Below are 13,034 nucleotides of genomic sequence, written 5' to 3'. Positions count from 1 at the left end.
ACCATTTGTTATGGATGAGTGGCTTCCACAGAGGAGCTCATTTTTGAAACTTAAAAATAGTTGTTGAAAGGTATTAAATTTGTGATAATCTATTTACATAAACAATGGGGAATAAAAAGGCAGGTCAGTCTCTTTGAGAGGATACATCTTGGGATGATCTTCACTTGTGAATTGTTTTTATTTATTTTTTTAAGATTTTTAAAATTTATTTGACAGAGAGAGACACAGCGAGAGACGGAACACAAGCAGGGGGAGTGGGAGAGGGAGAAGCAGGCTTCCTGCTGAGCAGGGAGCCCAACGAGGGGCTCCATCCCAGAACTCCTGGATCATGCATGACCTGAGCTGAAGGCAGACGCTTAACAACTGAGCCACCCAGGTGCCCCGGCTGAGTCTCTCTTAATGGACTACATGAACATATCCTCTTGGACCTGGCTTCACAGTGTCTTAATTCTGAAGCACTATTTTTTTGGTATAATTTTAATATTTCCCTCATATTGGATGCTTGCATTTTTCTCTCCAGATCCAGACTTTTCTACAGTGTGAGCTGTGATGGAGTCATTGTGGAGTTTCTGATTTTATCCTATAAAAATTTTTGCTTAATTTTGCTTAATTTTCACTTCGTACATTTTCACCTCCTCTGAAAGCTCTTGCTTTTACTTTTCCCATTTTTCTTTCCTGGAATCAGGTTCTTCTGACAAACTGCTCTTTCCTCTACTATTGTCATCCACTCATAATCTGCCATATATTCCTTAATATAACCAGTGATTTTGAAATAATTTGCTCTGCTAAACCTGTGATGAATGTCTTGATCTCTTCCTCTGAAAAGAGTATCCAAAAATTAAAATGGTAATAAATTACTAACCCCATAACACATCAAGAAAATCTCCACTGGGTAGCCATTTCCACCCACCCTGTAGTCTCAGGTGTTCTGTGACTGAAAATCTTGCATTGTCCTGGGTCTTTTGGGTCACCTTCAGAGACTGGGGTCTTAGCCCAACTGATAATCATGGGAGCCATCTCAGTAAACCTGTTAATCCTTCCCTAAATCCTGCAATCGGAGCCGCCTTTATCTGTCTCGTGTTTTCGGTTCCTATTTCTTCCTCGGCAGGAAATAACTCATTTTCTTTTCACGCTGGTCTTCAATCCGGGAGTCCTTTGAGCTCACTGTTTTGGGAGGGACTCTCCTAGTCAGGACATTCAGGAGCTCAATACTGCTGCTTATCAAACACGCCCCTCCCTTCCCCCCGCCCAAGAAGGGCTCGCCCTGATCCCGCCGCTCCAGTCCCAACACCGCCCGCTTCCACAGGCCCCAGTCCTGCCCGGCGCCCTGCCGACCAATCCCTGGCTCCGCTCCATGCGCGTCACAATGGCGCCCTCGCGGCCCCGCCCCCGTACGCCCGCCGCGGAGGCCCCGCCCCGCCGCGCTCTCTGCGTCCTTCCGGCTCCGTGGTGGAAGTAGCCCTTCGCCGCGTCTTCCTGGAGAAGGTGGGGTTCCGCGGGGACACCGGCCGGCGGTCACGGCGGCAGCCGGAAGTGGGGCGGGGGTGCGGGCTCCCGGGGCTGTTGCTTCTGGGTGCTGGGGTGCAGGGCCGAGCGGGAATCGGGCAAACCCAGAACAGCGGGGCTGCGGTAAACGCCGCGTGCGCCCGACGGGCGGGAGTTGTGCACTCGGGCCTGCCGCGCGCCAGACCCCGCCTCTCGGAGGCCCCGCCTAGGGCGCGCTGCCAGGGGTTTCCATGGTGATGGTAAACAAGCCTCAACTGCCTCAGCTACAACTGCCAAGTTCCCCGCGTTCCACCCTCCTCTAGGTGCTCAGAGAGACGATCGAGGTGCCGGATGTGAAGAGCGGGAGCGTGGAGACTCGGAGCCCGAGGTGAGGGGCGGGACGGGCGGCGGGTCCGAGGCCGAGGGCCGCACAACTGGAACCGACGAGAACTGGGTCCTTGGGTGTGGGGACAGTGGGACTGAGATTTGGAGTCGGGGGAGGCTAGGTCTGAAATCACGGGCCTCACACACGGGAACCGAATGAGGACTGGGCACATAGGGGCTGGGGACGGCGGGGCTGAGAGTTGGGGTCGGGAGAGGTAGGATCTGAGGTCAAAGGCCGATTACTGGGGTACAGACTGGGGACTGAGTTCACTGAGGCCAGGGGTGGCGGGGCTGAGAATTGGGGTCGGGGGAGGTGGGGTCAGAGGTCAACGGCCTTACACTCAGGGACTGGACCACGGGCTGAGATTTTGGGTGCGGGGAGGCAGGCCTGAGATAAGGGCCATACACTCAAGAACTGGACCGCTGGGCTGAGATTTAGGGCTGGGGGAGGTAGGGCCCGCGGCGAGGAAGGGAGGAAAGGCCTGATGCGGACTCCACGGGTAGCAGAGCTTGAGCGCCCCTGCCAGGAATAGCGTGAGGGCACCTGGCGACCGTGGGAGAGGGGCTTCATTTAAAAATGAAAGCACTTTCACGTGGTTGAGTTGCACCCGACTGGTTGGGAACTGACTCCTCCCCCCTCCCACGTTCCCGCTCGCTGAGCCTCCACTCTCGGTCTTTGCGGCCTTTTCTTCCTCTTCGTGCGGCGTGCGTGTCCTGAGCGCCAGTCTGCGTTTTGTCTCCTGCTTTTAGAGGTATAGTGTCTGCGTTTTGGGTAGAAACTCTGGTTCTCGTGATCTTTGCCTGGTGGCTAGACTTTTGCCGAGCGAGCTTAATCGGCCGTTTATTTTTCCATGTCTTTTATTTCTTTGTGTCCTTGAACGTATTTTTTGATTTTTGACTGCGCCTAAGAAACTTCTGGAGACTGCCGGCGCTCGCGCTGCGCCCTCTACCTTCAGCGTTCCCGCGTGGTTCACTGAAAGTGGCGCTGGGCGGCCTGGTGACGCCGAGCGAGTTTCGGGGCCTCGACCGACCCTGGTCTTTTATAGACCTGGTTGGGAGGCCACAGGCCCCTCCCCGTTGATTTGTACCTTTAAGGAGCTCTCAGGTTCTTGCCAGACAAATCCCCAGACCCGGGAGAGCCCCCTCCCCAGCTCCTGCAGGACCTCCCCCCACACCCGCCCCTGCCCGGCGTCCCGTGGGTCCCGGCCCGCTAGTCCGCTGGAAGCTTTTCGCAGTAGTTTATTTCCCCGAGGCCCTAGGACGAAGGAACGTGCTTCCTTCTCTCGTTCTCACAACTATTGGGGGGGCCTCCGGGCTCCTATCTGCCACTGCGGGCCGCGTGCGTGGCGGGAGAGGAGTCCGCGAGCGGCTGCGCGCTGGGGGAGGGGGGGGAACCGCCGGGTGGGGCCCGGGGGGGGGCAGCGCCTCAGGTATCCAGAACCTGGTGGAGCTGGAAGAGTTTTGAAGACTTCAGATACCCTTTCAACTCAAAACATCGTCGAAATTACCTATCTTAATGTAGTTCTATTACTTTTAGTCACGTTTTTAAAAGGTTAACTATTTGTTTCTGAATTCCCGGTAAGAATGAAAATACCTCGGGTTCTCCGGTTAGACAAAAAATATATGTCAGTGAAAAGTGATGTTTTCGGTATTAATTTCTAGACACGATCCTGCATTTTAAAATAAGTTGAGTAAATTTCTACTTTTAATGAATTTTGGGAGAGATTGCTGATGTTACTAGTTAGTAATGTTTAAGCAAGCCCATCTTCAGTCATCTCCTGTGCCCATATGCATTTTGTAAATTGATTAGGCTTATTCTGTATTACGATCTCCTTTTTATTTTTAGTTTTTTTGTTTTAACATTCTTTTTATGATATTTGCTTTTTTTTGGATTTTTTTTAATTGGCAAGTGACTGGTTTTCCTTTAAGTTTATTGCTACAAAGCTCTCAGTAAACATAAAATAATTCAAGTAAAAATGTGAATTGATTTGAGTGAAAAGACTGATTTAATAGGTTAGTCCTCAGATATGGCCAAAACTGAAGGAAGATTGTGGAGACATATGGTGCCCATCCAGGTTAAGTGCCTCCAGGGGCTGCAAAAATGGGAACGGGTCTCCTGAATCTGAGCTTTGGCTCTCAGACTTTTTGTAGAAGCACATTAATTGACCCTTAACTGGATCCAGCCACAGAGCTAGGAGTTTGATAGTATTTTTAAGTCACATGCTCATGACCAGTCTGTAAGGGGGTGGGGGGTATTGGCGTTATCCTTGTTGTACAGATGAGAAAATGGAGGCCCAGGGGAAAATGAAGTCACTTGCCCAGGGAGGAAATAGGACTCAGGTCTGTCTGACAGGGACAGCCCTCCTCTGCCAGGGACCCTGCTCCCATCTTACTGCCCGAATTGGAGTTCTTGTGGAAAACAAGAGGCAGATCAGAGGGAGAATCCGGCTCATCTAAGGCCAAGTCTGGCTTATTTGACAGCAAATCCCGGACATAATAAGGTTTTTATCCATAAATATTTTAGCTTATATTCTGCAGATTTTTTTGAAAAAATACAACAACAGTACCATTATCACACCTGAAGAAATAATTCCTTGAGATCATCAAATACCCCACGTTCAAATACACCTGCCTGTATAATCCAATAATATTTTTTTTTATAGCTGGTTTGAATTGGAATCCAAACAAGGTCACACCTTATATTTGGTAGATAATCTCTCTCTCAGATTCTGTTAATCAGAGCAGCACTGTCCAATGGAAATATAATGCAAGCCATATATGTAATTTCATATTTTTTAATAAAAAGAAACATGTTCATTCTAATAATAATTTAGTTTAACATATGTTCAAAATATATCGTGTAATTTTTAATTTTTTTTTTCAAATTAAGTTTTCCACAAAATCCATTTATATTTACAGCACATCTCAATTTGTACCAGCCACATTTTAAGTGTGGACAAGTAACTACCTTATTAGTGCAATCTGGAGGTCCTCTTTTCTTTATTGAATAAATTGGGTTGAGTGTCACGTACAGAGTTCCTTCCTCAGGCTTTGGGTTCTGATTACGTTCAGTGTTGGTGTCTCAATCTCTGACCTCTGCATTTCCTGTAAAATGGTAGTTACCTCTAAAGGCTGTTCTGGTTCCGCTGAGATTATCTTTTTGGAAAGAATACTTCATTGGAAGTGCTGTCTACTCCTGCTGAGGCACTTACTTGTGTTCCCCCTTTGTGATTTTAGCGGCCACTGATGGTCTTTCCCTAAATCCATTGTTTTGTTAATATTTCCAAATTAGTGACACTTTAAATATTCATTAGTGACGCTTTAAATATTCCTTCTCATTTATTAGTAGGAATACTTCTAGAGAGAGGAAACTTTGTTAATCATTTGATTTTTCTGTTGTACTTTATAAACTGTAGGTTAAGTTTTTGATTCATTCCTGATGTTTATCAATATCCAACATAGTTTAGTGATCTCTAGCATGTGCCCAAGACGCTTTTTCTGGAATTATGAAGTCATGAGTTCTAACATACAGGATGTGTTTTAATCCACTGTGGCTTTTATTCTCTTTGGTGCACAAATTATCCAGTTTGTGGCCAGTGGGAGCCCTTCAGATTGGTTCCTGACTTTCTTGACACAACCACAGTGGTCTTTGACTCCTTCCTTAGTTTAAGGGGTAATACTTCATTAAGTGGGTCCACCAAAGTTTATTCAGCTGGACTTCTAGTGGTGGGCAATTGGGTTGTTTCTAGCCTTTTACTATTATACTATATCTCTAACCCATTTTCCTTTTTGAGTGGTTGGACTATATTAAGGATATTAATGTTTTGGGGAAAAATTGGAAATGTCTTTCCCATTTTATCATTGATATTTTTGCTTAGGTTGGTGTTTTTTAGCTATGCATAAGAGGTTTGGAGGCTTTTGTTCTGGGTTTTTGTTTGTATTTATGTAATGATATTTTTCATTATTTTCCCATATTCTGGGTTTTGGGTCGTGGTCATGGAAAGTTTTCCCTACTCCCAGTTTATAGGGGAATTCATCAGTTTCCTTTTTTTCCTTATATTGTGTAGGATATTTCTTAGCATTTCTCATAAAACATGAAAAATTCTTAGTTAACTCATTTGAGCTTCATTAATATGTCAGTGTGACAGATTGCAGGGATTGACTTTGAAATTATGAGCTACAATTGCATTTTTGGAATAAACCCAACTTGGTCATGTTTATTGCTTTGTGTATTGCTGGATTTGGTTGGGTGATAATTTCTTTAGGATCTTTTCATCTGAGTTCATGAGCAAAATTACTCTGTGAAACTCGATAAACTAACACTCTTGGAAATGGAAAATCAATTCCAGGTTGATTGTAGACCAAAACATAAAAATGTACATGAAAACAACAGAGCTTTTGAAGTTTAAAAAAATATCCATATGGCCTTGGCCTAAGAAAAAGATGTCTTTAAACACAGCACAAAAAGCGGAAATCAATAAGGAGGAAAAAGACTAGAATGAAAAATTCTGAATTCCTGTTAGGTCTCCCTGACAGTATGGCTCTTTTACAAAAATTCTCACCTAGTGTGAATATTACAAATTCCTCACCCTCTTATAAGTCTTATCTACATTGCAGAGATGATCCATTACTGGCATCTCCATAGGTTTTTGTTCTGCTTTACACAAAATTTGTTTAGAATTATGCTGTCCAGTAGAATATTAATGACAAATTTGTTTCATATTTATTTGCGATATAGTTCACACACCATACAGTTCACCCAGTTTAAAAGGGTACAAATCAGGTTTTTAGTATATTCACAATGTTGTGAAAACCATCACTACTACTCCCTAATTCAAGAACATTTTCTTAAATTGAAATACCCTTAAGCATTCCTGGAATGAATTCCATTTGGTCATGTTGTATAACTTTTCTTACATGTTGTTGAATTCAGTTTGTAGTATTTTGTTGAGGAATTTTGCACCTGTCCTCATAAAGGTATTAGTATGTAGTTATCTCTTCCTCTGATGTCTGTCTGGTTTTGGTATCAGATTGTATTAGTTTAACTAGGGCTGCCATAACAAAATACTACAGACTGGGTTGCAACAGAAATTTATTGTCTTGCAGTTATAGAGGCCAGAAATCCTAGATCATCAATCAGCAGGGTTGGTTCCTTCTAAGGGCCACGAGGAAATGATATCTTCCAGACCTTTCTCCTTGGTTTGTTAGATGGCTGTCTTCTGTGTTTTGCGTCATCTTGTCTGTGTCCAAATTTCCCCTTAGAGGGATACCAGTCATAATGGAATATGGCTTATTCTAATGACCTCATTTTGTAAAAAGACTATCTCCAAATCTCACATTCTGAGGTGCTGAGTTTAGGACTTAAGCATCTAAATTTTGGACACACATTTCAGCCCATAAAACAGGGTAAAACTGGCCTTAGGAGAATGAGTTGGGATGTGCTTTAATATTTAATTTAGTATATTTTAATATATTTTGATCAACTATTCAAAATATTTTAACATTAATCAATATTTTAACATTGAGATGTTACATTCTTTTAATCTTTGCAATTTGGTGTGCATTTTATACTTACAGCACATCTCAATTTGTACTTGTCACTTTCAGGTGTTCAGTAGGCACGTGTGGTAAACGATCATATTTTTATCCTTTGTACCCAGTTTGTTCTTTCTCCAGAGCCGTTTTTTTCTATACTTTAAATTTAGGAGTTTTAGCAACATATGCCTAGGTTGTGTCTTTTTAAAAATATCTGTTGGGAACTACACGACCACGTATATCTTAAGGAAAATCTCCCTTTCATTCTTTATCTGTTTTCCTGCCTCCATTTGTGTCTTTTTCTCCTCCTGGAATTCTTATTATTGACATGTTATTTGTCTTGTGTTACATCCTTGTGCTCCAAATTTCATCTTTTCCCCTTTATTTCTGTTCTTTCTCTTTGAGATATTTCTTCCACTTGGTTTTTCAGGCCACTGTGCTGAGTTTATTATTAATTTTATATTCAAAATTCAAATTTTAGTACTAAAACAGTTTTATATTCTGTAATTGAGTATCTGAAAGTGCTCGTTTTATTTTTCTGTTAAAAAAATTCAAGTGTTTTGTCCAGCACTTCTCATTCCCTTAAAACGGTCTACTGTTCTAAGCTGTTGTCTGAATGCATGGTATTCTCTCCGGGTGCTTGAGCCACTCCTGTGCATTGTCATGTTTCTTGCCTCTTGGATCTGTTCTCCACTCTCCCCGGGCTGTGTGCTGTGGTCCCCTGAGGGGCAAACACTGAGCACAAGATGCTACAGCAGTCTTCGCTCCTATGGCAGCTGCATGGGACCTGACAAGGTGTCAGCTCTCCACAGAGCCCCAGGAGGAAGCTGTAGGCCCCTTGAGGGGCTGTGGGCATGTACTGTAACCATCTCTCTGGAGACCATGAGTGTAACCCACAAGGCTTCCTGAGACCTTTGCCCGGCTCTAGGATCTAAATGGTCACCCACCCAGGGGCTGCTTACTCAGGGGAAAGAGCTACAGGAAGGTTGGTAGGGTAGGTGGTTGGGAGACTGTCTTCTTAGCAATTGTATTTTCTTTAACAACTACCCCCCCCTTAAATTTGTTAGCTATGCTGAATCATATTTCTTATTGTGGGGAGAGCACGACCAATTAATAGAGATGATGAAATTTTTCCCTCACTTGAAAACAGATTTTATCTTTAGCAATGGGAGTCAAATAGCAGTGTTTCTTTTTATGAAAACTTCATCTGATAATATATTTTTTTCCTGTGGTAACTTAGATTTTGATTCCTGAGTCACCTGCAGAATGCAATCAATAATACAGAGCAACAGTTGCTTGTTCTATGTTGGGTAAAAATTTGTCCCTTATGTTAATTTTAATATAAGCATTATAGATATAATGCTTCTAACATCACATACTATTTTTGCTTTTTAGTTAACACAGCTTTTGAGAAATGAACATTGAGGGAAAGTGTACTATTACCCCATATACTTAGCTACAGTATGTAAACTAAAAGCCCTAATAATTAGAAGATAATGGAAAACAGCTTTCCTGTTGCATACAAATCATATCTCTCTCCTTTGATGGATAAAAATGTAATAGCAATAAACATTTAGAATGTTAATAACCTATTTAATGATCCATCTACAGCTTCTCCTTAATAGCTCTGAGGTGGCTTTGTGTACTGAACATGGCTTGTTGTACAAATTAGGGTCAGAGTTGTCACACTTCAGATGCCTCAGCCCCTTGAAATTCTGGCACAACTGTGTGAGGGTGTGCTTTCTTGAAGTAGTTGGTTCAGAACTACATCATATTCTCAGTATTTGACAGCAAGAAATGTTTAAGAGCCACTGAATTGGGACTTTATAAAATTGCTGGGTTAGAGACTTTTGAGGTTTCCAGTGGAACAGGAAAACTATCCATAATAAATTAGGGTCTGGGCTCTGCTCATATACTGACCCTAGACAGGGAATTGCTTTTTCCCCAAACCCATCTTGGCTCCTCAAGTGGAAAACAGACATAAGCAGCAGAAATAATATCTAAAATTCTCTTGTGAATTTAATAAGAACTGAGTATGAAGATTAAAAGGATTCGCCGTGAGTTGCCTGGCTGGCTCAGTTGGTAGAGCGTGCGACTCTTGATCCTCAGGGTTGTTACGTTTGAGCCCCACATTGGGTGTAGAGATTACTTAAAAAAATAAAATCTTTGGGGCTCCTGAGTGGCTCATTTGGTTAAGTGTCTGCCTTCGGCTCCGGTCATGATCCAGGGTCCAGGGACCTCAGCAGGGAAGCCTGCTTCTCTCTCCCTGCTGCCCCACCCCCTTGTGCTCTGTCAAATTAAAAAAAAAAGGATTCACCACAAAGTAAAATATTTATAAAAAGCAACCAATACAAAAACAGACTCTGGCAAAGGGGTACATTTAAAAAATACAAAGAATTTGAACAAGCATTCAGGGAGGAATAAGTAGGATAATGCACAAAGGAACAACAACAAAAAAAATAGGGTCTTCTAAAAATCTTCTTTTATACCTTAATTGGGGAAAAAAGTTTCACATTCCCACCCCTACTCATGCTTAGGATCTGTTTAAATGTCACTTCCTCAGAGTCCCAGTGTAAATTAATCCCCATTGTCTTGGGTCGTTCAGAATTTGTCATCATACATGTATTCTTCGTTTCTTTTTTTTTTTAAGATTTTATTATTTGTCAGAGCTTAAGTGGGGAGGAGGGGCAGAGGAAGAGGAGAAAGCAGGCTCCCCGCTGAGCAGGGAGCCCCTTTTCTTCGTTTTTTAAATTGATTTCCTAGTCCACTGCTCTGTGGATCTAGCACAGTGCCTGCATTTTTTAAGTGCACAGTATTTCTGAGTTAATGAATGACTCTCCCAAGTTTGGTAAATTTTATCTACTGCACATCATTCACATCTTCACACAATTGCTTCATTTCTACCACAATGTTTTTATTTCAGGGTACCGCCAGTTTTTCCTAAAGTTTATCTCATTGCTTCCCATCTCCTCTCCACACATCTGTTCCCATCATTTGTTTTCCAGATAGCAGCTAGACTGTTCTGTTGAAAAGCAGAAACACAAATTATACCACATTCCATTTTGGAAACAATTAAATGATTTCCCATTGGTCTTAGACTAAAGTACAAAATACCAAACCAGGCTTTCAAGGCTATGGAGGATCTTCCTCTGCTTTCCTCTTTTCAACGGTCTAAGCACAACCTCCTCCCGGTGTCTTTGGGACAGGTTGTTCCTTCAGGCAGGAACCGTACCATGGTAGATCAATTATTAACCGTGGCCTCCCCTGTGTCACCAACCACTTAAGCCAAGAAGGCATATGTAAAACTACTTAACCGCAAGAAATACATTCGAATAAAATAAGTGAGAAAACGCATACTAATCATATAAATTACCAAGATTATATTTTGAAGAGGTTTTCAAGAAATGAAATAAATGCTTATGAAGTAGTCAAGGTACCTCAACTCTGTAGAGAGAATTCTTTCCAAAAACAAGCCAATTTTGTGGCTTAATTTTTCTTCAGAATACTGTTTTACTTCTCTTGAATTCATGAGTGTTTAGTGCCTGTGTACAACTCCCATGGGATGGCTGGATTTTGATTCTTGTCACCTAGCTCCCACAGTCAGGGACAGTTTTTCTTTACATTCCCCACCTAGTAATTTTTACACAAATCCCAGCCAACACAGTTTCATCCACAGATACTTCCAATGAAACTCTAGAAAGTAATTCCTTTATTTTTAAGCATACCTACAATTCTATATCTAAAGTAAGTAAATATACTTTAATATAAAAAATTTTAATATCAAATTTTTAGTCAGCGTTCAAATAATCTCAATGTTTATCACTTTGACTCAAAATCAAATATGCCCCATGTGTTGTGAATCCATGATAAATCCCTTAAATTTCTTTTATTCAGTAAGTGTTCACTTGGTCTTTTCCCTTGGAGCTATTTTGTAATGAAGGACTGAACTCCTTTGCTAGAGTCTGGCTTCTCATACTCTGACCTAGTAGGTTCCTCTTACCTATAAATCCTATTCATTTCCTAGTTACTTCTAGTAAGTAGATTCATACGACTTTCTTTTCTTAAATAATTTCATTACTAAAGGTATTTAACATACAGAAAAATAGACAAAAGTATAAGGAGACTCCATGTACCCATTGCCCAGTTTCAGTAATTACTAAATCATCACCCATTTGTTCATCTGTAATCCCACTCCGTCCACTCAGATTCTAGACATCAAATACATCTCTTAAGTATTGACTCCAAAAATAAAACCAAAGCACCATAATTACAACTAAACTTCTTAAATTCCTTAATATAAAATTTAGTCACTGCTCACATTACAATTGCTTTTTTTTTTTTTTTTTAAGATTTTACTTATTTGACAGAGGGCAAGCGAGCACTTAGCACGGGGAGCGGCAGGGAGGGGAGAAACAGGTTTTCCTTGGAGCAGGGGAGCCCCATGCCGGGTCGATCCCACGACCCTGGGATCATGACCTGAGCCGAAGGCAGGCAGGCAGACGCTTAGCCAACTGAGCTACCCAGGCCCCCCTGCAGTTGCTTTAATAATTATTTTCAAGATTGTTCTTTTGAACTCGGATACAGAGGTTCATGAAACGTAATTTTTTGTTGGATATTAAGAATTGCGAGTTTTAAAATTCATCTTCTAAACTGATGCAAAATATTTACATGTCTATGGCCAAATACATAAAACAAGGTCATGAATATACAGAGGTTCTACCTTTTGTCTATTAGTTTCCATTGTAAATTCTTCCTGCTTTCAGAGGTTTTTTCAGATTTTTTTTTTTTTTAATTTCACAGTTTCTTCTTCTACATAAATCGTCCCAATCTACCCCTCCCCTGCGCTGGTACTCTGGACTTTTCCCCATCCTGGCACCTTCCTGAGAACTCATTCAGAACGGTCTTCCTCGTTGCTTTTCTTCCCTCCTTCCTCCCACTTCCTGCCTGGGCCGACCGCGCGGGCCGCGGGCCGCACCTGCAGGACGCGTTTCCATTGGTGACATCTTGGCGGGCCCATCGGTGGCACTTCCTCCTTTACACCCCGTGACCCACGTCCGGCCCGCCGCCCTCAGTCACGCGGCCTCTGCCTCCGGGACGCAGCCCCGCGCGCCGGCCTTCCGGACTACGGACCCGTCGTGGTGAGCCGCCGCGAGCGGACGACCCCCACCCGCCCGCCCTTCCATCCTTATTCCGCCCCCAGTCCACCTCCCCACCTCCCGCGAGTCCCGGGAACTCGTCCCCCGTCCCCCACAACTTCCCCCCCCCCATCCCGCCCGCTCCGGGAACTCTTTCTTCCCCCCTCGTTGCCCCAGGAACTCTTCTCCCCACACGGCCCCACGGCCCCAGGAAGTCCCCCCGATCCGACCCGACCCGGGAGCTCCGCCCCCCACAGGTCCCGGGAACTCTTCCCTGGCCGCCCCAGAAAGACCCCCCTGACTCGGGAGCTCCGCCCCCTCCCCCGCGGCTCCGGGAAGCCGGGACGGAGAACTCGGCCCCACCTCACTCCCTCCTCGGCGATGTCGGCGACCTGCCCCCCCCCCCCCCCCTTCCGCCCGCCCCCCCCCCCCACCCGGGCTCTCCCCTCCCACCACCCGGCCTGGGAAGCCTTTGCCCAGTGACCTCTTTCCCCC

General features: G+C 43.8%; 1 protein-coding gene across 9 annotated transcripts in view; it reads left to right on the top strand.

Moving 5' to 3' along the window:
- The window catches only part of HNRNPF (heterogeneous nuclear ribonucleoprotein F), a 35,797-nt gene that overhangs the window by 15,501 nt on the left and 7,262 nt on the right, over positions 1–13,034 (top strand). For 2 of the 9 annotated variants that reach the window (XM_073904482.1, XM_025880643.2), the window contains exon 1: positions 12,408–12,542. The gene's annotated coding sequence lies outside the window, so the exon portion shown is untranslated. Of the gene's footprint in view, positions 1–216; positions 1,486–1,569; positions 1,874–2,522; positions 2,622–12,385; positions 12,543–13,034 lie in introns of those variants that run through there. The other 7 variants (XR_012381734.1, XM_025880646.2, XM_025880649.2 and 4 more) reach the window with 7 other exon arrangements.

The sequence above is a fragment of the Callorhinus ursinus genome, unplaced genomic scaffold (assembly GCF_003265705.2).
Source record: "Callorhinus ursinus isolate GAN/ISIS: 27379988/994484 unplaced genomic scaffold, GSC_fseal_2.0 scaffold20, whole genome shotgun sequence".
Taxonomy (NCBI): Eukaryota; Metazoa; Chordata; class Mammalia; order Carnivora; family Otariidae; genus Callorhinus; species Callorhinus ursinus.
The sequence above is the reverse complement of the archived record's forward strand: the minus strand, read 5'-3'. Positions and strand labels throughout refer to the sequence as shown.